Genomic DNA, 23,616 nt, shown 5'->3' with positions numbered 1-23,616 from the left:
GTCTGGATGGTTGTGACATGGTAGTTTACATTCATGGACATGAGTGCTTTAAGTTCATGGGGGGGGGAGGGTCTTCCGAGTTGATCGTAGCTGTGCTAAATTTAGCACAGCTACGATCAGGCACTCAGATATGCTGGGGGACACCCTAGTCCGCCCCGCATGTCAGTGCCAGCCCTCCCCCCCCCCCCCCCCCTGCAGAAATGCAAAAGCATCGCACAGCTGCGATGCTTTTGCATTTGAGGAGTAACTCCCGGCCTGCGCAGCTCCTGCGGATAGCCGGGAGAACCTCCTCGGTGCCCAGGTCGCAGCGTCTGCATGTGACATCATGCAGCTGCCGCGGCGCCCCCCCCCCCCAACGTTCCGGCCACGCCTGCATTGGCCGGACCACGCCCCTTAAACGGCGGCTTAACGCCGCCGCCCAATCCCCTCCCTCCCAGCGACCGCCTCTGCCTGTCAATCAGGCAGAGGCGATCGCTACGGTACAATGGCCGTCCAGCCGGCGCCGCAGTGTGCAGATCCGACCCGATCGCTGCGATAAACTGCAGCGAGCGATCAGGTTGGAATGACCCCATGGAGTCTCTCTCGCGTGGCTGCATATTAGCCAATGCAATGCCAGGGGAAGTCGTTAGCAGAGGAGATACCAAAGTGTGTGTAATAATTTTATAGATAGTGAGCGTTTCAAGCATTAAATGGAGGACACCGATGGTAAACATCAGTGACTGCTCCACCCAGGCGAACAGAGACCCCGCTATGCACATGCGCATAGACAAAGCAATGGTGGCTTGACCATCAATGGATTTCTATTGATGGTGGAAAATCATCACCGACCATTGATTGTGTGGGTGGCGAAGCATCATTGTCGGCAGATACATATAGCGCAGGAGGTGGTTGCACAGTACTGACTGGGGCAGGCTAGTGTCACAGCCCAGTAAGGAATACCTGGCGAGTGGTAGGGGCACTGGTGCTAGCGGTGCTCCCTTATCTGTGTCGCTGACGGATGTGCACTGTTGTTGCCACCTTGCACCCCTCAGTCCCTTTTCCAATTTACTTTAAATATATTGTGGCATCATTTTTGCCAGATACAAGTCTCCATGTGTTTATATGTAGTGGTTATTGATGTAATGTATGTTATCATTGCAAATGGTAAAAATCCTCAGCCGCTAGTTGGCTTGTTACACCTAGAAAGGAGATAGCATATGTTGTGCAAAATTGCTGTGATTAAATGCCAGTAACAGAATACAATCCACCATCACTGACTGATCCGGTCCAGGGATTTCCACTACAGCCCCCCAGTAAGAGCTCCACACTGCCGCCTCTAGCTCACAGCAGGAGCAGAATACAAAGGACAGGGTTCTAAGGAGCTGACCCAGGATTTGACCCAGAATCCTTTGATCAGAAGGCTGAGCAGCAAGTGTCCTGAGCTGCAAAGACCAAGGGCAGATTCCTCCCTGACTTTGGATTATTGCACTTTGCCTCGAGGTGATTAATGTTCTTGAGACCAGAGTGCACCTCTTCAGCAAAACGCGTTGTACATACGTACGTGTGAACCCATTTGGGGGAAGAGCGTAGGACATTTGATATAAGTGTCTAAATGGCAGCTACCCAGTACAACTGCATTGTCCGGGTGTCCTGAGATTTCACAAGTGTCTGCCAGACGTTTATTATAAGGCGAGCTTGGGAATGCAGTCTTACTCTTAGCAGATAATGTCACTCCTTCTGGCCATCGCTAGCACTTTATACGATCCCGTTGTCCTGGTGAACCAATTTTAAACAAAACAAATCTGTTTGGTCCATTAACGAGCAGCTGTTGCAGTTGGCAAGCCAAGACGTACCAGATGATTTGGCAACGCGTTCTGCTTATGCTGAGCAGTGTCCATTTATTTCATCGAAATACAAGTTAATCCAACACAAACGATATGAAAAAGTGAAATATAGTTTGATAAAAGCTCCCAAACAAGTGCGGAACTTATAATGTTCATATAGCTTAGGTTATTTATCTCAATGCAAGATTCTGTCCTTCGTTGTTGGTCATTTTAAGATGCAAATATTATCCTACACAGACCTAAAATAGGTTATTGGTAGGAAGCCTGGTATGTTTGCCAAGGATTGTCTTCAATACCCTACTTTCTATCAAGTGTCCACAACGATTGCCTATTTGTTATCTTATGGAAATCATTGTAAGGGTGCACTCAATGCCAAGGCAAAGCATTGGGCTTCCATGTCTAGATGGTCCATCCTTCGTGTATCCGCATACCCGGGTGCTCTCACACTAGGAATTGGGTAAAAACGGTCCGAATGCCGGACAGGACCTGCCCCCTGCAGAAAATTGTCATTCTGGAGCTTGTAGTGCTTATCCTCGTGCTATGCTAAAATACACTCCCCCATAGGCGGCGTCTAGTTGATCGCACGAGCAGCAAAAAGTTACTACGTGCGATCAACTCGGAATGATCCCCTTCATTCCAACCAGTCAGATTGGAGTCTATTGCACATTGCACTATTTGAGGTGAATTTAGTATAATGTATATGTTGGTTTTCGGTATCTTTCCTACACCGTTCTTGGCTCTGTCTACTACAACAAATGTATCTTCAGCTAGAACTCCCAGGTTTATACCCAAGCTTACACGTGTTCATACATCACTTTTACCCTGTCTGTAATTATTCCTCTACCATGTAATCAGAATTTGGCAAATCCTCACGTTATTGTCAGCAGGATGTTTATGTCCTGAGTTCTACATGTCCTTCTAATACCAAATATAAGAGCATGCATTGGTTTCTTATCAATCATTATGGCTAGGCTTACAAATCGCTCACCTCTCTGAGGTCATAGGAACCAACAAATACAATGTAACACTATAGTACATATCACCTTCATCCGCTACACAATGACTATCAAATATTGCTTTTGTAGAATATATAGCAAAGATATCTGCTTCTTCTGTGTGCATATACTCTAGGTGTATTATTAATCATTCTATTTAACAGTCAGAGGAGAGAGAAAGATTTCATTCTGCTGTATGGAGAGATGTCAGTACAGGGCAGGAGTGATTTAACAAACCAGAGAAATAACAGACGATGCGTGTTGCTTTTCTCCTCCCTGTTCCGTCATCCCTAATAAGGCGGCCCATGTGCGCTGCAGCCATCTTTCTCCTGTAAGACCTTGTTGTCTACCCTCCCGCATTGTAATGGAGACTCCCTGATACATGAGCAATCTCACAGACTCCCTGAATAGTCCAGCAATCTCCCTGATTACACCTGACCCCCATTAAGTAACTGTTACATTCTTGGGGGGGAGAATCAGAGATACTGTACATACATTCAAATGGGATGATGAGTGCCATTCACCTGCATTGGTGGTAAGGCACAGTGGGGCAGATGTATTAAGCCTGGAGAAGTGATAAAGAAGTGATAAATGGAAGGGGATAACGCACCAGCCAATCAGCTCCTAACTGTCATTTTTCAAACCCAGCCTGTAACTTGCCAATTTGGAGCTGATTGGCTGGTGCGTTATCTCCTTCCATTTATCACTTCTTTATCATTTCTCCAGGCTTAATACATCTGCCCCAATGCTCCCTATGGCTACATGCATTTTAAATAAGGTTTCTCATGGCCACTTACAGTATATATGGAACCTCTTGTAAAACACAATATACAAACAAATGCTGAAAAAATTCAGTTTTTTTTCTTCAACAAGTAGATCTTACTAACTGTGGGGCTCATTTACATTTGAATTTTAGTTCTATTTATGACACGCTTCAGGTGCTACTTTCACAGTCGTCTCCCTGAAATGCTTTTTCACAAGTAGGCAAGTATGCTGTAAGATCACTACACGTTTGTATCGCATTCATTTTTCAACCTAATAAGCAGAACTGGGGTGTGAAGGGGCGTGAACGTAGGCAAACTTTAGCGTGGGTAAGTAAACACACGTGGCCCATACAGTGCTGGGGGTAAGTGGACATCATTATAATAATATTATTATTATTATTATTTATTTTTTAATAGAGGTGTATCGTCTCCACCCAGTATAGGATAGATGCCAAGTTCTTACTGAGAATTATGACTACTAGCCGGCCAGGCGCAAATGCTGGGCGGGTAGTGTATGGGGTGTGGCCTAATCAGAGGTATGACCACGCCCCCTACAACAATAAAGTGTGTAAAAATGCATTTATTGCACCGCAAATTAGCCTATGCACCACTCGGGGGAGGGGGTGGGGCATGGTACACCGCAGCCAGAGGCAGGTCCATGGGGGACACTATCAGTGTAAATACAGGCAGAGTAGATTGTTGCTGTGCTTGGAGGGGCACACCCCTCTGTGCCCCGGCCACCCCACACACACCCTTCCCCCATACAATATACTTACCTCTCCACACGCTGCAGAAATCACCAGAAAACTTTTTTTCCCTGAATTTTGTTTGTTTTTTTTCTTCTTACGTTGCATAAAATTAGGAGTGCTACAGGTAATCTAGTTCTAGTGCTATAACCTTCATTCACCATTGCTGGCATCAGAGCAATACTGCAATGTCTGTGTAGTACATAGGACCAGTCCTGAGAACAATAAGGCCATATACAATTTGCTCACTTGTATTGACAGGCCCCAGTCCCATCAGCCCTCTAATATCTATCCTAGCAGATCTCCAGTAACATGTCAGACTGCAGGTTGTACTGGACACCAATACATCACTCTATGTAACACCGCAGCCTGAGGCGACAAGGCCTTTGTACAGAACATACCTCGCCCTTATCTGATAATGTAAACCAGAAAAAGGGTTGTGTAGGCAGTGGCTGCGGCACATCAGGTTTTGCTCCAGAATGGGCCATTTTACATCCCCCTTGACCGTCGTGCCCCTCCACACTGGCTTTGCTAATTCCACATTGCGGGAGACTACAGCCTATTCCTTGATCAGCCCTCATACTGCACCTCAGACAACCTTTACTTGTCTTCATATGAAATAAACCTAGCCATGCAATAGAAGCTAGCCTGTAATGGAATACTCTGTTTTCCCAGACTCCTTTGTGGTACATGCCTTCCTGAGATCAGGTGACATGCTCCATAGCTTTCGGCTTCTCCTGCTTATATTTAATGGTTTGTGATATTAGACTTAATAGCAAAAGCGTGCATTTTATATGGCGGCAAGAGGCGATACACTGACACACTGACACGTCCTTAATTTTCATGGACTGTGCAATGTAAAGATTTGTCACGTGAAAAAGTTCTCTGCTCTGAAGAGCTTACAATCTAAACAATGGGATGTTTTATCCAGACAACGATAATCCACACATTTTAGCAGAACAGCAAACAAAACAGAAATAAAATTTATATTATGTGCGTGCGGCCATCTTCTTCCAGGAAACACTGTGGAAACTGCGGTCATTTGCCTGACCTTCCAACCAGACACCTGGATCCTTCCGTATGGCCAGCTATCTCTGTCCCAGCGTTTCCACACAGACCTTCTGCAGCAGCCAGCCTTACCAAGCCATATGCACTATGGATAGGGGTCCTGTCATCGTGACATGAAAGGTCACGATATCCTATTGCTATGTGACATTTGCAAATACTGTAAAGTGCACCACCTGCTTCCTTTTAGGTCCCAAACAAGGTAAAGCAGCTATAGGAGCTTATTCCAGCTTGTCCTCCTCCTTTGGATTTATAATGGGTTGGCATTATGGGAAAACAAGTATTGTGAGTTTGGTTAATATTTACCAAACCTAAAAGCCACGTTAATCATGTGGAAACAGCAGTAAGGAGGATATCTATTAAGCCTCTAACACAGGAGATACCTTATATATTTCCTGCGTATTGGAACACGACACAATACACAATACAATATACAGATGTGCTAGTTATCAATCTCCGAAGACTGAAGCTTTATGGAGGCGTGACTGCAGGAACTAATGGAATCTTCAGATGGCGTTAGCCCACTCCATCTATGGGAAGAAGGACCGGACTGTGTAGAGGTATCCATCCGCCCCTCACAGTGTGCATGCGCAGTAACACTGTCAGTATGAGACCGGGTGGAATAAACTTTCGCCTCTGATAATGGAGATAGCGCTAGGCTTTTCCGGGACAGCTGCTCTCATAAGCACAGAAACACTGGTGCGGGAGCAAAACAGACATGATAAACACCCCCAAATCTGTTCCTACAACATCTTGTCACAAATAGGGACTTAACACTACATAGGCCCCTTGGAGAGTAATTGCCCGTCATCTTCTTTTTCTTCTGTTAAACGAGTTCTAGGTAATGATGATGACCCATTCTCCTGTACTGTTGGGGTCCATGCACTTGCTACAGATATCCAAAAAACCGTACTCTGGTATAGCTACGTGACTTCCTGCCAGCAGGCTGATTTATCATTGATGATAAAAGTCCCCTGACAGCTGCGTATTGTGGTTATAAGATCACATCTGTCAATAACTATCCCGCCCAAGTGATAATGTTTGTGAACAACATATTGAGCAAGATGCCTCAAGCTGTAAAATGCAGCCAAACCCCCGAAAATTAAATTTTCTGAGGTTTGGCTACTTACCGCATATGCATCAAGCCCTGGAATGCAATAGATTGGGTACCTATAGAATTATTTTGCATTTCCCCGCTGAGAGATCCCGCCAGGAACGTCCTGGTGGTATAGTATGTACGTCACTAGATGCGTGTGCAGACCAGACTCGCGAGTTCATAAACCCCGAAGATCCCACACTGCAAGGGACAGCTCTTACCGCAAGAGCTGTCCTTTACTAACGAGGTATGTGTGAACATTTAAGCAAACGCCGATGTGCATGTGGTGAGTGGCGGGAGGCATCAGAGAGCATCCCGCGACTCACCCCATTTTTGTTATTTTAGGAAGTTTGCCCGCATTTGACATCTTGATGCATCCGGCACATAATCTTGTGCACACCCATTGCTTTCCTCAGCCAAGCCGGATCCAGATGAGCAGTACTGAGAGAGCGTCAACTGGAAGAGGGTCCAGGACTGTCTGCAGACCCTGCAGGATCAGACATGTTGCCCCCTGCCATATCTCCTGTAATCGTCACACCGCACAACCGGAGCCGGCATTCTCCTACTGTCCATCTCCCGCCTGACCGTTCTGTTATTACACCTTAACATGTGAGCTCCAGCGTCATCCTGCTACACTGATATTCATCCGTTGGGTGTACGAAAAGTGGCCCCCTGGCACATTGGGTGTACGAAAAGTGGCCCCCTGGCACATTGGGTGCATGAAATGCCACTCGGGATTCCAGCAGAACAAAAATACTAGTGGATTAGGATGTTGCTCCCTGCATGCTGACACGTATCTGTGAAAGTCCATTCCACACTCCTTTGCTAGCAAACTGTTTAAAAAATAAAAATCCCAGTGTATTATTTCCATGATTAAACGGTTATGCTGGTGCTATATTAATTGATGTTGGTAAATACATAAATATGTTCAGCACAATATACAAATTTGAGCTGTAAAACGGACACACGTCAGTATACAGTATCCATGTGATATATGCATGGTACACAGTCGTTCTTCATTCTTAATAAATATAGATGGCGCTCTTTCTCCAATAGAACTCAAGGGGGCTCAGTTCTCCTTTAAGCTTATATAACCCTGTAGAGCTTTATGTTGTTGCTATGCCTTTATCGTGGTTTTAAACTACCACATTTCCTCCGAGTATTCTCTATTTGATGACAGATTATTTCACTTCATATTGTTTCCAATGTTCCCCCGCCCTAATTTGCGAACAGAAGATTCCTTCCAAATTGCAAATCCACAAAGTTCTTACATGCCTCTGCCAAGTGGTTTTCATGATAATTCCCCTCATAAAACTCTGATATATCGCTGCCAGTTCAGTCTCGCTTAGCTTCTTCCTTTTTTAATTTGCAAAATAAAACTCTCCTTGTCCAGATCTCAGGAAGGTCCCTGGTCACACGCTACAATGACCTCTCTCTCCCACTCAGACACTTGAGTGACCTCTGTGTTGTTTTTGTTGCTGATGCAGCAGCAGCAGCACCACCAGGCCAATCTCGCATAATAGGCCCATCAAAAATGATGCATCTAAACTTTAATTGTTTGTGGATTTTGGGCCTGATTCAGGGATGTACTGTATACAGTGTTGATGTGGAATGCAGTTGAGCGAATATTTATCTCTTACTACTGCGTAGTTTCACAAGTCGCAAGGTCCACGTGCCATTATGGTCTTGCTACGATGGTCACAGAAAAGATTAATTTGCAAAGTGATTGACAGAAGGGAGTTTAGGGGAGGCAACGGGGGAGTGGCAGCAAAAACGCAGACGTGACATTTGCAGGGCGTGTTTGAACCTGCGACTGCGATCTTCCGGCATCTTGCAGCCATATTGCGCAACCATAGGGCAATTTAGTCAGAACTCCGATAATCGCTGATCTGCGACTGCATCTTTGTAAGCAGTAGCTGGGATCTGACAAACTGGCATTGGGCGTCTTCTCAATACAAATCCAGGTGGCAGTGGCATTTGTATATTTTCACACAGTCGCTGCGTACACAATCACAGCTGCGAATACATTAGCGCAGTGGTTCACAAACTTTTTTTTGAATCACGGCGGCCTAGAGCATCAGAATTTTCACCCCTAGGCCAGAAGTTTCTTATTAAGAAATTTAGAAAGAAATATCACATTTAAGACAATTGTATTTATATGTCATCCTTAGGGTCAGTTATGTGGTGAGGGACAGGGTTCACTTCTGTCTGTCCATCCACACATTTTATGACTGGCAGCCGCCAGCACTGGTTTTGCCTATTTACATTGACCATAAATAATTTTAATTGGTCCTGGAACACACCAACCCAGGGCACTCCTGCAAATGTCCTCAGGCACCCCAGGGTGCCAAGGCATACAGTTTGAGAACCAGTGACTTAGTGTACATCTCTGAATCAGGCTCTATGGGGTCTATTCATGAAGCAGTGAAAAGAGTGGAGATGTGAGTAAGTGGAGAAGTTGCCCATGGCAAACAATCGGCAATGAAGTCATATTTATAGTTTGCATACTATATAATCGTACGGAGCAGCTGATTGGTTGCCATGGGCAACATCTCCACAGGCTCACTTCTCCACTCTTAACTGCTTCATGAATAGACCCCTTTGTGAGGGATCAGAAAGAATGGCCACCACTGGAGGTCTTTGTAAGAGTGGTCAAATTAAATGCTTTATAGTAGGCAGTTTTAGGGGTCTATTCACAAAGCAGTGAAAAGTGGGGAGAAGTTGCCCATAGTAACCAATCAGCTGCTACGTATAATTTTATAGAATGCAAATTATAAAGGTTACCTCAATGCTGATTGGTTGCCATGGGCAGCTTCTCCACAGGCTCACTTCTCCACACTTTTCACTGCTTCATGAATAGACCCCAATATCCTTAATCCATTACTGAATTTTATACACACTTGCCTACTTTGCTGCCCCCTCCTACGGGAGGAGACAGCGTTGTAGCTGCATGGGGGTGTGGCCGGCAGCAAGATGGGCGGTCCGGAGGCGTGACCGACAGGGAAGTGGGCAGTACGGGGGCGTGGCATAAGGACTGCGTCATCATGGCTCTGCCCCCGCTATGCAGTGTCGAGATAATAGGCACTGTATAGCAGGGGGGCCAAGCTACAATGACGTGATTCAGTGCGAATCGCGTCCTTGGACCGGCCACTTGTTCTCTGCAGCGGGCAGCCGAGGAGGGGTGTGAAGGGGCTGCAGGGAAAGCGGGAGGCTTGCCCACCTTTCCGGGGAAACGGAAGGGCCACCTGATTTTCGGGAACCTCCCGGCCATTCCGGGAGGGTAGGCAAGTATGATTTTTATATGCTAAAACATAATGATAAACATTTCTATCTGGATTTGTTTGTTTGTTTTTTTTCATTATGGAAATATCCATATTTTTTAAAATTGGCGAACTGTACAGTATAATTTTTGTTTTTTTCACAAGGTTATTTGTATTTGTGGTTCGTATGTATTTACTTATTTACTTATTTATTATGCGCATTTAACGCTCAAAGAAAAAAAAAAAAACTCTATGATCAGTAAATATATTCTGATAGGTTGTGAAGCACTAATGAATCCATTTACCATCGATGGCAGGGACCCAGCGCGTATTGCAGTGACACATAATGATGTACTGCCCCAATTTACAATGCGGGGCCACCAGAGGAGATTCTCGCTGTCATTAGCAGCCTATGCGCATAGCTATATGACCCAGCGGGGATCTAGTGAAGCCTCCCTGACTTTGCCTGTCCATTATACCTAATTTGTGCCCTCAACTGGGTTCCCGCTCTATAATGGATACATGCCTTGTGCATGCTAGCGAGAGGGTAATTACTCCCCACCCGACAGACACACCCACACACCACCACCACCACCAAGTTGGTTGGAAGGTCTGCAACGCTGAGGTATTGTGGCTGATTCCCACCAAGGACCTCGCTATGTGGAGTTTGTATGTTCTCTCAGTTTCTATTGGTTTCATTCTAGTGCCTCCAATTTCCTTCCAAGAGTCAAAAACTTATTGGCAGGTTAATTGGATGTTTACTGTAAAATTAACCCTTCATGTGTGTCCATCTAGGGAATGTGTCGTTGATAGGGAATATAGATTGTAAGCTCCACTGGGGCAGGGACTGATATGACTAGCTGAAATAGTCTCTTTAAAGCACCCCGCAAAATGTGTGCGCTATGCATGCTTGCCGCATCTGGGGGCAGCGTTGCCGGCGGTAAGGGGGCTGTTCTGGGGCATGGTGGCAATCATGAACGCTTTCTTGTGGCTCCGCCCCCTGCTATATAACACAGAGAAAACAGGCACTGTATAGTGGGGGGGAGGGGCTTTGATGACTTGATTCAGCACGAATCCGGTCCACCCACGTGCTCTGGTGTGTGTGTGTGTGGGGGGGGGGGGGAGGCTGGGGCCGAGGGACTTGCCTGCTCCACCACCACAGAAAGGCGTGCAAGTATGGCGCTATGTAAATAACTGTTAGTAAATACATGACCTAAATACACCTCTAAGATGAGCTTAGATTGCGCCTCACATGGGGCAGATGTATTAACCTGGAGAAGGCATAAGGAAGTGATAAACCAGTGATATGTACAAAGTGATAAAGGCAGCAGCCAATCGCTCCAATATGTAAATTTAACAGTTAGGATCTGATTGGCTGCTGCCTTTATCACCTTGCACTTATCACTGGTGTATCACTTACTTATGCCTTCTCCAGGTTAATACATCTGCCCCAAGTGTTCCTAATCAAATATTGGCAGCTATGCTGTATCTCTCCCCACTAATTGCTCTCATTGTAGTGTGTGGGCTCTTGGCAATACAGGTTGAGTATCCCATATCCATATATTCCGAAATACGGAATATTCAGAAATACGGACTTTTTTGAGTGAGAATGAGATAGTGAAACCTTTGTATTTTGATGGCTCAATGTACACAAACTTTGTTTAATACACAAAGTTATTAAAAATATTGTATTAAATGACCTTTAGGCTGTGTGTATAAGGTGTATATGAAACATAAATGAATTGTGTGAATGTAGACACACTTTGTTTAATGCACAAAGTTATAAAAAATATTGTATTAAATGACCTTCCGGTTATGTGTATAAGGTGTATATGTAACATAAATGCATTCTGTGCTTAGATTTAGGTCCCATCTCCATGATATCTCTTTATGGTATGCAATTATTCCAAAATACGGAAAAATCCGATATCCAAAATACCTCTTGTCCCAAGCATTTTGGATAAGGGATACTCAACCTGTATGTGATTGGAATGGATACCAGGCACAACTAATTGCAAAGTGAGTGGATTTATCATGGTCACATGGCCTGCAGCTGCCCCTAGCAACATTCCTACGGTTATGTAAACTTGTTTTTACTAAATCGAGACTGTTAATTTATGCTTTATGTTATGGCTAATGTCTCTACATAGGTTTTAATGCTGGCGTCTGTGGTTAACCTTTAAACACCCACAACACAAAAGAAAAACGGCTGCTGTAATCTGCTAATTCTCCATGACCCATTTTGCCATTATAGACCTCCATATTTTATGCAAATATTTTTAATAGAATTTTTTTTTTTTTTTTTAAACCTTCAACAATAGCGGGCAACCAATCATTTTTCTAGTACAATCTATAAAATAACTATAATGAGTACAAATCCCATGATTTCACTGGAGAATGGATTCTCCCAATCTATCCATGGCTACTGCCTTACTGTTGCCAACGGTAACGCCATCCAACAAAGATATCTGTTTCAGATAAATATGCTTTATTTAAATAGAGGTAATGTCTTCTACTGGCTGCTACTGCTATCCTGAATTAGTAATAAATATCAGGGCGTCACATGCTCGCCAATCCTTCTTAAATAGGCGCTGTTCACCTGAGAGACCTAGCAAATATTTTCTATGGCGGGTCAGCTGGTCAGTATAGAGGCAGAAAATCTAATCCACCGAAAACACCGGTTTTTGCCGAAAGGAATTTATTTCCCTTTATTATATAGCGGGCTGACAGCCAAATGACATTAGCCAAGAGGACAATGACTAAGGAAAGCATTAACTTGGGTATGTCGGTTAAGAGCTATGATTTTTATTATAATTAAGTTATTTATATAGCGTACACACATTCCACAGCACTTTACATAGAATATATGGCCATTCACCTTTTGTATGTGAGGTATTTTCAGCTTAAAAAAAATTGTTGTTTTGTTGTAAGCATAATTAGATCTACCGACGATTTAAATGCCATTAATTTAGACTTTTTTTAATTTATTTATTTTAATCAAAAAAGTTAGCATTCTTTACTAATATATAAATATTGACCACAAAATGGCTACCTACGCTGTTTGTAGGGGATTAATCTGTTGCAAAATGTGTGTACAGGCTTTAGGAATGTCATAGTTTCTGTACACACCAGCGGACGCCTTACAACTACCAACAGCCAAGTTACTTAACCAGTGGAGTTGTTTTATTGAAGATAAAGCAGGTACAGCCGTACTCACTGTTATACACACTGGTAGATGGATGAGTGTGTCATACAGATCACCAGCCGATGAGTGTATGTAGGGTAGTGGTACAGGATGCTGGAACAGCATCTAAAACAGCAGGTAATCACAGGTCTCACTGGAGCTAAGTGAAAGACTACTGTCTTCTACTGTGGCACTTTATGTTTGTATGTGTGTAACATAGTCTCAAGATGGCTCCGCACATGCTCAGTACTAGCTTCGGCAGCCATTTTGGTGCAGGGAATGAAGCTTCCCTGAAGGAGGAGCAGCAACACAGGGTTTGCGCAGCAGCGCACTCTACTGTCCACTGAATGTACTACAGAGAACTTTGTTCAAGCAACTATTGATTTTACTTTTTTCCGTTCCCGTCTGCTTGCGTTTGTATTCGATGGGATTGAGTAGTATGTTGGACTTGAGCAAAATGTTGGTTTTCAAGAAAATAATTGACATGACGAAGTGGCCTACTTCAACATTTTTCCTGGACGGAATCCCTCCCTGCCGGATCTACCGGATTATAGTGTATATAGTTCTTTGTGTATAGAGGACGTGTAGCACGACTAACACGGGATCAAACACATGCTTAGCACATTAAGAACTTTCAGAGAGCATTTGTGCTATTGAAGTCCTGAATAGAGGCCTCATTGTAGAGGTCTGCGTCTGACTTGGCCTCCCAGGCATGGGTTTCCACTCAGTATTTGCAGCCTATTAGTAAACACTCAAAGCTCGGAGCACTGACCAGGCTAACAAAGACTTATTTTATTCAAATGTCCAATTTCTTTCCGCTTGCAGTATTTACTTAGCTACAGAGAGTTTACACAGCTTGTGCGGAGTTATTTGGTAGGAAATTGATATATTGTCCCCAGTCCAAGGTACACCCTCTCTGTCCAGTGCTGCTGGAGACCTTTACTCGTGTCCGGCCCTGTTCCTCAGCCAGTTACAGACTCCTCCGGTGCCCAAATAATAAACTATCTTCTGTATGAGATAGAAGCGTCATCCAGCACAAATATTGATGCGCTTTGTTTTCCCCAGTGTCTTTGAAGATGTCTGTAGGTGAGATTGGTGTGTGTGTGTGTGTGTGTGTGTGTATATATACATATATATCTATCTATCATATGCCATTGTCACACCTCCCCTTTCCTTCTAAAGGAGAGATTTATCAAAGCTAGAGGGAGAGAAAGTATCAACCAATCAGCTTATGCCATGTTACAGGCTGTGTTTCAAAAATGACAGGAGATGATTGGTTTGTACTTTTTCTCTCTCTAAGCTTTGATAAATCTCGCCCAGATCTTCTTGGCAACATCCCCCCCACTGTCTCTCCCTCAGACAGATGCTCTTGCCCAAACTCCACTCCTTTTCCTCTGTCCCTCTATTCTTACTTGCACACTTTTTTTTTTACCCAAGCCACCCTTCACCCACCTCCTCTCTCTACCCCAATTCTTTTTTTTTTTTTTTTTTTGTTCTATATCACCCAACTCCCATCTTTCTATCTCTCAGTCCCTTTACCCTTTTTGTTTCTCTCTCACACTCTCTTCCCCCCCCTCACTGAACCGGTCACTCGCTCACCTCCTCTTTTCCACTGATTATTAATTAGCAGGATCAGTCCGGCATTTCCGGGGTCCAGACCATTATGTGTTTTTTACCTAATCCCTATAATTTATTATTTTGGAATGTTGCCTCTCATTCTGGGATTCTTACCTTCAGTACTATGATAGACTTAAGATGATCTAGAGCAGGTATTCTCAAACTCTGTTCTCAGGACCCCAGATAGCTCACGTTTCCCAGGTCACCCAGCAGGTGCACTCATTACTCACTGACACATGTCCCAGGTCACCCAGCAGGTGCACAGGTGTACTCATTACTCACGGACACATTTCCCAGGTCACCCAGCAGGTGCACAGGTATATTCATTACTCAGTGACACATTTCCCAGGTCACCCAGCAGGTGCACAGGTGTATTCATTACTCAGTGACACATTTCCCAGGTCGCCCAGCAGGTGCACAGGTGTATTCATTACTCAGTGACACATTTCCCAGGTCACTTAGCAGGTGCACAGGTGTACTCATTCCTCACTGACACATTTACCAGGTCACCCAGCAGGTGCACAGGTGTACTCATTACTCGCTGACACATTTCCCAGGTCACCCAGCAGGTGCACAGGAGTACTCATTACTCGCTGACACATTTCCCAGGTCACCCAGCAGGAGCACAGGTGCATTTATTACTATCATTTTAAAACATCCACAGGTGATGCTTTTTATTTCATTTGTGATTATGTGAGGAGACCTGAAATACATAAAGACCTGAAATACATAAACTGTTTGGGTTCCTAAGGACAGAGGGGCAGATGTATTAACCCTGGAGAAGGCATAAGGAAGTGATAAACCAGTGATAACTGCAAGGTGATAAAGGCACCAGCCAATCAGATCCTAACTGTTAATTTACATATTGGAGCTGATTGGCTCGTGTCTTTATCACCTTACACATATCACTGGTTTATCACTTCCTTATGCCTTCTCCAGGTTAATACATCTACCCCAGAGTATGAGAACCAGTTTATTTTTATTATGGTCTCAAGCTCATGGGGTCTATTTATAAAGCAGTGATGAGAATTATTTATCACTGCTCCCCCTATTTAGCAGCAGTGATGCAGCAGAGAAGTTACTGATATCTCTTGCAATCTCTCTATTGTCACATACACACTGCATCCCCTTTAACCTGGTATGGGGACTGCGGAGTCTGCGTAGTTTAACGTTGCGTATCTCTGTTTTCCAGGATATCGCCATAAATGCATAATCAAAGTAATTCTACAATCATCTGTTGTGTCAGCAAAGCAACGTCTGATATCTGGAGCCGTCTCCTATCACAGGTGTTTTTAGCAATGTGGAGCGTTCGTGCTGGTCAGACAGAAACACTTGAACTTCCCCTTTCCTTGCACAGGCAGAGGGTATATAACCCATGCCGCACAGTTACTGAGCACTGTCACTTCCAGGAATCCTTCTGTTCTTCAGAGACCTTGAGATCTGGAGGCTCGGGTAGGGTGTTACCAATTCATTAGAGTCTGTGCGGTCTAATGACCCACAGAGACCGTTATATAGTGTGTTGCAGAGTGTGTAAATTGCCTCAGCCGTTAAGAACTTTGAATATTCTAATCTACAGCCTTTGAGTTCCACCAGGGTTCAGGTATAAGAGCGAGCCGTTCTGACCAACCTGTTACTCGCTCTTGTGGTTGTAAACGGGGCATAGCGTAACGTACAGCCTACATTTATATATTAGTAATGTCCTTTTTACTTTGCCCGCACCAGCGAGATGGTGACCTGGCAAGTGGGCACATACTTTTGCTGGAATTAGCCTAACTCATTGCAGGGAAAGTTCTAAAGCTGCATAGAGTATCACTGGGTCTGTGTGGGGATTCCTGCATGTGTTCACACTGATGGACCAAACACCTAAAGGGACCCAAACCTATCTGGCAGGTTAAGCTACTGTAAGTACACACTATGCAGTAATCATCCCGATCCAGTGATTTTCGACTGCTCAGTCCGATTTATCTCAGAGTGTATATGCAGCATCCGGGTCAGGTCGGTCCAGAAGCCGACTCATCGGATGATTGTATCCGATCCACTGCACAACGTTTCTCCAAAACCGTATGATGATACTGTGCACATATCGCGCAGCCGTGCGATCGGGTCGGAACTGCGCGTGCGCTGCGGACGCATTGCGCAGGCGCGTTGTTGCCCGGCGATGGGCAGCAACGCCGCTAGCGAAGAAAGCGGTCGCAGCGGCGACCGCAAGAAGATTGACAGGAGGAAGGCGTTCCGGGGCGTCAACTGACCGTTTTCTGGGAGTGGTGCGGCGAACGCCGGCGTGTCCAGGCGTTTTGGAGGGCGGATGTCTGACGTCAACTCCGGGACCATCAACGCTGGATCCGTTGCACAGGGTAAGTTACTCATACCCTGGTCTTGTTCTGCACAAAACTTCTTTTTAGCATAGCGGGGCTGCACAAGCGATCGCAGCCCTGCTATGCAAAAATACACTCCCCCATAGGCGGCGTCTAGTTGATCGCATGGGCAGCAAAAAGTTGCAGCGTGCGATCAACTCGGAATGACCCCCTTCGTACGAATTTCCGATGGTATGTCCAACATGTCTGCCGATACGTCTTTTAAATACGCCACATTGGTGACCTTTTTTAGGACAGATCATTGTTCGGATCACTAGTGTATACACTCCAAAATTGATTTTCTCAAGAATGGTATATTCGGTGGGATTGTGGGTGACATTGTTCAGGTGTGTACCAGGCATTACTCCGTTCACAAATTCAATAAACAGTAAAAAGTGGTAATTGTGTAATATAATGTAATCGGCCATTCGGGCGCAGCAGCGCAAGGGTTGTACACTGGTAGAACGTTTTTAAATGGTCCGCACCCCATCTCAGACTGACTACAAGATTTTTTTGGTGTTACACCATGGACGGTTGACACCCGTTTGCAACCAGTTTTTTTTTTGTTTGTTTTTTTTCTTCCCCGTGGGTGCATTGCACTTAGCCCCCCTCCTCTGTTAAAAGACCCCTGGTTATGGCCCTGCCTGATATCTATTTAAGGTTTGCTCCATCATGGCCGGAGGACGCTGGTTGAAGGAAGGTTCTTCTTGTCAGTAAATCACTCAGCAATATGATGTGTGCAGCAGTTGTAATCGCATTTATACAACATACTGAATTTGTGACATGAATGCAGCTGTGTTTGTGTTCAGTAGGCTCTAGGAAGCAACAGCCGGACGTCCAGAGCTTAGCGTGCCTTTCTAATAAATCTATATGGCACTCACAAGAGAGACCCTGAATTAACACTGGGCATTGTATATACTGTATACATCAGCGATCTTTATAATGGAGCAGGAGAAGTGGTACTATGCAGTTGGCTTATTAGGGTCAGAACACGTCCTGGGACACATCTCGAAGTATTATTGTTAATCTAGAAACAATTGACAATTCCAGCCTTTGTTTGGAAGCTCGTTTCACTCACGAACACCGTGTTCTACAGGCTTGGTTGGATATTGTCTATAAAATAAATTCCATGATTTTCTGGTGTTGTTGGATCCCTTCGATGGCATACGTATCCCTTAATTGAGTTTTCAAATACACTTACAGCAGAGGTTCCAAGACGCTGTCCTCAAGGCATCCTAATGATCCAGGTTTTAAGTATATCTTTGGCTCGGCACAGATGGCTAAATCAAATTGGCTGAGGTACTAATTAAGTCACCTGTGGCTAAGCATGGACATACTTAAAACCTGGACCGTTAGGATGCCTTGAGATGAGAACATGTTTGGGAACCACTGACTTACAAATATTGGGGTCTGTTTATCAGCATGCAGGGACAGGAAAGAGTGTCTATGGCCGCTGACCACAGCTCCCCCCAGTAACACTGACTGGAAATGGTAGAAGAGACTGTTCAGACGTGACCAAAAGGGGTAAAATAAAAATTAAACCACTTAAGGGGAGATGTACTAAGCAGTGATAAAAGTGGAGAAGTGAGCCAGTGGAGAAGTTGCCCATGGCAACCAAACACTATTGCCGTAACATTTATAATTTGCATACTATAAAAGTATACAGAGCAGCTGATTGGTTGCCATGGGCAACTTCTTTAATGGCTCACTTCTCCACTTTTATCGCTGCTTAGTACATCTCCCCCCTAATTTCTTTTGCCATCCAAAAATCATAGGAAAACAAAATGGCTGCCGGTTAGGATCTGTGTCAGAAAGTTTTAACTCCCATTTAAAAATAAAGCAGCCGTCCGATATCAAATATTTGAATCATCAGCCCACGGTAAGTGACCTCCCATGCTATAATAGGACTGCTGTTTACCTCAGCGCTGTAACAATTGTTTCCGCGATAACGACTGTTCAGTCAGAATGTTTTCTTTGTGGATTGTGGTTTACAGATAAAAAGAATTGTGTAAACAGAAGCTGTGGAGCATTTGCTTGCAGTGATGTTCACAATGTATTTCTACAACAATTGGCGGGATCCCACACTGCCGGTGGATTCGGCCGGCATGACATCCCGCCGAATATATGGAAAATTGTGCAAGCGGAAAATCTAATTTTTATGATTAAATGTAGGGGCACCTGCCGATTTTATTCCTCAGTGTGGAATCTGGTTACCTGAAACTAGACTGTCACCATTACTGAGGGAATTGGCAGAGGATATCCTAGGGCTCAGTTTATCATTGGTGCGCAATGGGCGTCTGCAATTGATCATTGTGTATCACGGCAGGTGTGCAGTCAGGAAGTCGACAGTGACTATGTACAAAGTTGTATGTTGACACCACAATGTCGATTTTGTTTTTTTTCCTCTCTCCATGTCGACATGGCACTCGCACCAAGTCGACACACTTGAACTGTCGACATATGACATGTTTACACAGTTGTAATGTCAGCTATGCAACTCTTAGATGCAGGGTTAGTGTTGGGGGTCAGATTAACATTAGAGATGAGGTTAATGTTGAAAATTGATGTTGACATTGAATATGTCGACATGTTGCAGATCTGCATTGTTGCTGTTGACATTATGGATTCGACAGTATGATTTGTAGACATTTTGTATGTTGAGAGATCATACTGAACTCATGGGTGCACATTGCAGAGCTACATAATGATGTATCGCCACCATTTATCATTCCGGGGCTTATCCGTGAGGAAAACGCCCCTCCTCCATGGGTGAGACTTGCCTTTCACTGGCAGAATAACACTAATGGTGCCCATACACTTGTGCGATGCCCTGCGGCGCGACATCGGTCACTTCTCCACTTTTTGCTGCTTAATACATCAGATGTATTAATAGTAATACATCATTGCTGCTATATTGAGAAATTATACTTTTCAGGGATAAAGTGCCAAGCAGCATAATACATATGCCCCGTAATGTGATATTTAGGTCATGGTGTCATTGCTAGCCCTATAGTAAATAGGCCTTGTATTTATTGGGTTTGGTTTAGCCCACTTCTGCAATGTTAAGGGTTTGTGTTGTAACAGCCTATGATTAATCTGTGACTGCTTCTTCTTGTTCTGCTTCTACAGAACGGCCTAAAATAAAACAGGGTGACCCTCCTGTGTGTTGTCATTTCCTATACAAGTTCCACTTTTCCTAACTTGTCCGCACGCAAAAGTGGACATAAGCAAGACTCATCCAATGGGGTGTAATGTGAGACATGATGGTGGAGTCATAAATGCGGAGCAAACCATTATTAGCAGTGTGGCTGATTGGAAGAGAGAAGTTGTAGTACATGAAATCAGTCATTGTGCCATTGTCCTGTGACCCCCCCCCCCCACCAAAGGGACGATGCACCATTGTTCTGTGACCCCCTCCCCCCAAGGGACAAGGAGCCATTGTTCTGGAATCCCATGTGTACCATTGTTCTAGAACCAGCAAGGTTAGTGTGCTATTGTTCTAGAACCAGTAGAGGCAGTGAGCTATTGTTCTAGAGCCAATGGAGGCAGTGCGCCATTGTTCTAGAACTGGTAGTGGCATTGCGCCATTGTTCTAGAACTGGTAGTGGCAGTGCGCCATTTTCTAGAACCAGAAGAGGCAGTGCGCTATTGTTTTAGAACCAGTAGTGGTAGTTCTAAAACCAGTAGTGGCAGTGTGCCATTGTTCTAGAACCACTGGTGGCAGTGTACAATTGTGTTAGAAGCCTAAAATAGTTTGTGCATTTTGGCTTTAGATCAGTGTTTCCCAACTCCAGTCCTCAGGGACCCTTTAACAGTACATGTTTTAGGGATCTCCTAGATGGCGCACCGGTGTATTCTTTACTGGCTGGCACACGACGTGCCGACCTTTGATTTCTCATCTCTGGGAGAAGCTGGAGTGAAGGAGCTGATGACCGCGCCAGGGGCCTAATTCAGAGTTGATCGCAGCAGCAAATGTGTCAGCAGTTGGGCAAAACCATGTGCACGGCAGGGGGTGCAGATGTAACATGTGCAGAGAGAGTTAGATTTGGGCGGGGTGTGTTCAAACTGAAATCTAAATTGCAGTGTAAAAATAAAGCAGCCAGTATTTACCCTGCACAGAAACAATATAACCCACCCAAATCTAACTCTCTCTGCACGTGTTATATCTGCCCCCCCCTCCCCCTCCCCCCTGCAGTGCACATGGTGTTGCCCAACTGCTGACAAATTTGTTGCTGCGATCAACTCTTTATTACCATCTAGGTGCGGGGCTCTTCACATCATTAGGCACCGCCCCACCACTTGCGAAACCTGCTATTCCTGGTATTATCTCCCCATCCTGCCCACTTCACTAGGAAGCTGCCGGGGTGCAGGAATTGCACCGAATCATCCAGTGATTCGGGAGACTACCTGAAAAATCAGGAGTCTCAAGGACCTTCTGGGAGAGCTGTTGAAGCATTAATGGGAGGTATTTAAAATCTGAAGAAGATAGGGGGAGGAGTTTGCTTTACCAACCAATCCGCAACTAGCTCTGCTTTTATAGAAGGTACGTGATAAATTTTATAGCTAGAAGCTGATTGGTTACTACAAGCAACTTCTCCACTACCCTCTTTAGAAGGTTTGATACATCTCTCCCCCATAATCTCAGAAGTGGATAGGATACGGTCTCCAACTATGGCTATCTCCTGCTGCCCTGGTCATTCCCATGATCTTATTGGCTACAGGTTGTTGCTTCGCTGTCCATTATAAATCTGGCGACACGCGGACGAGTAGGAGTTGAAGCCAGCAAGGCGTTCAGACCCCAGTAAATTTCTCCTTTAAAAACAGACACCCATGTAGCTTTTATCCATTATTACAGTCAATATTTACCTTGAGAAAAAAAAAATTCAGTACTTAATACACAGTGGGGGAGATGCCTCAAAGCTTGGAGACCAACTGGTGATAAAGTACCAACCAATCCGCTCTTAACTGTCATTTATCAAACACCTCCTGTAACATGGCAGTTAGGAGTGAATTGGTTGATAATTTCTCTCTTCAAGGTTTGATGCATCTCCCCCACTGTGTGAGAGTCCTGTATTGATAAATGGGGTGTTCTGCAGGCAGTTACCAATTCCATGTTTGCTGATTGGGGGATTCTGTGCGGATCTGTTAAGCAGGCCATGCACTACAACCATGATAGTGGATACCTCCAGCTGTGATTGGGTGTTATCTCTGATGACACAGTCAGTGCTGACTGCTGGTTTACCCACCTCCCTAATCTATATATCTGCTGTACATACGCCTAGTGCCTTTAATCAGTAAGAGCTTGCTGCATGAAGGGGAATGTTTGGAACACAAGCCATTACCAAGGAGATGGATAGGGTTCCGTTTCCAATGACGTAACCTCAGTACTGTGCAGGAAAGGGGAGGAGATTATCTTTCCTTCATCATTTTTTCATTTTGAAAAAAGTAATGTGCTGGAGGAATTATTTAATAGAGATAAATAGATATGTTCTGGTACCCGACTTGGTGTATTTGTCCTGCACACCCACAACGTTCCATCGCCCATGCCCTTCACACCCACCACCTCCCATCGCCTGTGCCCACGCACCGCGTCCCGTTACCCAGGTTCGGGAAAAGGTTTCTCGACACCCTGGGCAAAACTTCAATCTACTACCCCCAACCACCTCCAATACCCACTTCCCAGACCTTCAGAAGAGTGTGACTTCTAAGTTCCACAGTCACCACTTGCCTGGCATAATGGCATCAGATGCGACCATGCCTGCAAGTTTCTTATGTGACCTGGTCGCACAGGATGCGACCAGTCAGATAAACAGTGTTAGCAGCGGCAGGGCAGGTTAACTTGCCTCCGCTGCTGCTGTCAGAGGGACCGGGAGGCCCGTCTACCTCCCTGCACCCTCCCCCTATGTCTGCCGTGCTGGTGATCATTTCTGATCGGTCAGCATGGCGGGTACCCCTGGAGTGCTTTGCTGAAGCCTGAAAGGTTGTTGCTGCGTTTCCATTGCTGGCAATGCGGTCTGCATCGCTATCGCCATCTATAGATGGTGTATGTGGTACAGTGACAATGTTGGGGCAACTGGGCAGAGCTTCAGCATTGCAAAAGAATAACCCCTAGCCTGCTATGGGACAATGCCTTCAGAAGGTGGCGTTAGCTACTCGAGCCAAGCATTCCAGAGCTTGATACATCTGACCGTTATGGGAGCTGCTTTTGTGGTCGGAAGTGGCAGGAGATCACCGATATCTGCTGAAGTCCACCTATAAGGGGAAACCTATATATTTTGTGGGGATACCTCTGAAAAAAAACAACCTGTCTGTATTGTGGAGATTTCCCGCAAGTAACTTTGGTAACTACGGGGTCTGTTCATTAAGCACTGCAGGTATCCGTACTAATTTAGTATCCAACTCGCTGAGATCAGCAATGGTGAATACTAAAACACATAGAGTAATTCAGCATTATTGCAAAGGTGGGGGAACAGCTGATCTGAAAATAAGCTTTCACCCGATCTCTAGGACTACTACTTCCATAGCAGTGAATTGGGAAATGAGGAAGTCCCCATACTAGAGTACAGGACTACGTTCCACTTTGGGGGTGACCGGTATGCAGGAGGTGTCAGTGAAATCTTCTGCTTTACCTGTTTAATAAATAGGGCCAGCACTTGTTTTACAAAAGTAGGGGGAAATTATTTCCTCCTACTTTTTAAGGATATTGAATAGG

At 44.8% G+C, this 23,616-nt stretch overlaps 1 protein-coding gene across 2 annotated transcripts in view; it reads left to right on the top strand.

The window, feature by feature from the left end:
• ADAMTSL4 (ADAMTS like 4) overlaps positions 1-23,616 on the top strand; it is a 195,848-nt gene that overhangs the window by 20,109 nt on the left and 152,123 nt on the right. The window lies entirely within an intron of this gene.

This window comes from Pseudophryne corroboree, chromosome 12 (assembly GCF_028390025.1).
Source record: "Pseudophryne corroboree isolate aPseCor3 chromosome 12, aPseCor3.hap2, whole genome shotgun sequence".
NCBI classification, from domain to species: domain Eukaryota; kingdom Metazoa; phylum Chordata; class Amphibia; order Anura; family Myobatrachidae; genus Pseudophryne; species Pseudophryne corroboree.
The sequence above is the reverse complement of the archived record's forward strand: the minus strand, read 5'-3'. Positions and strand labels throughout refer to the sequence as shown.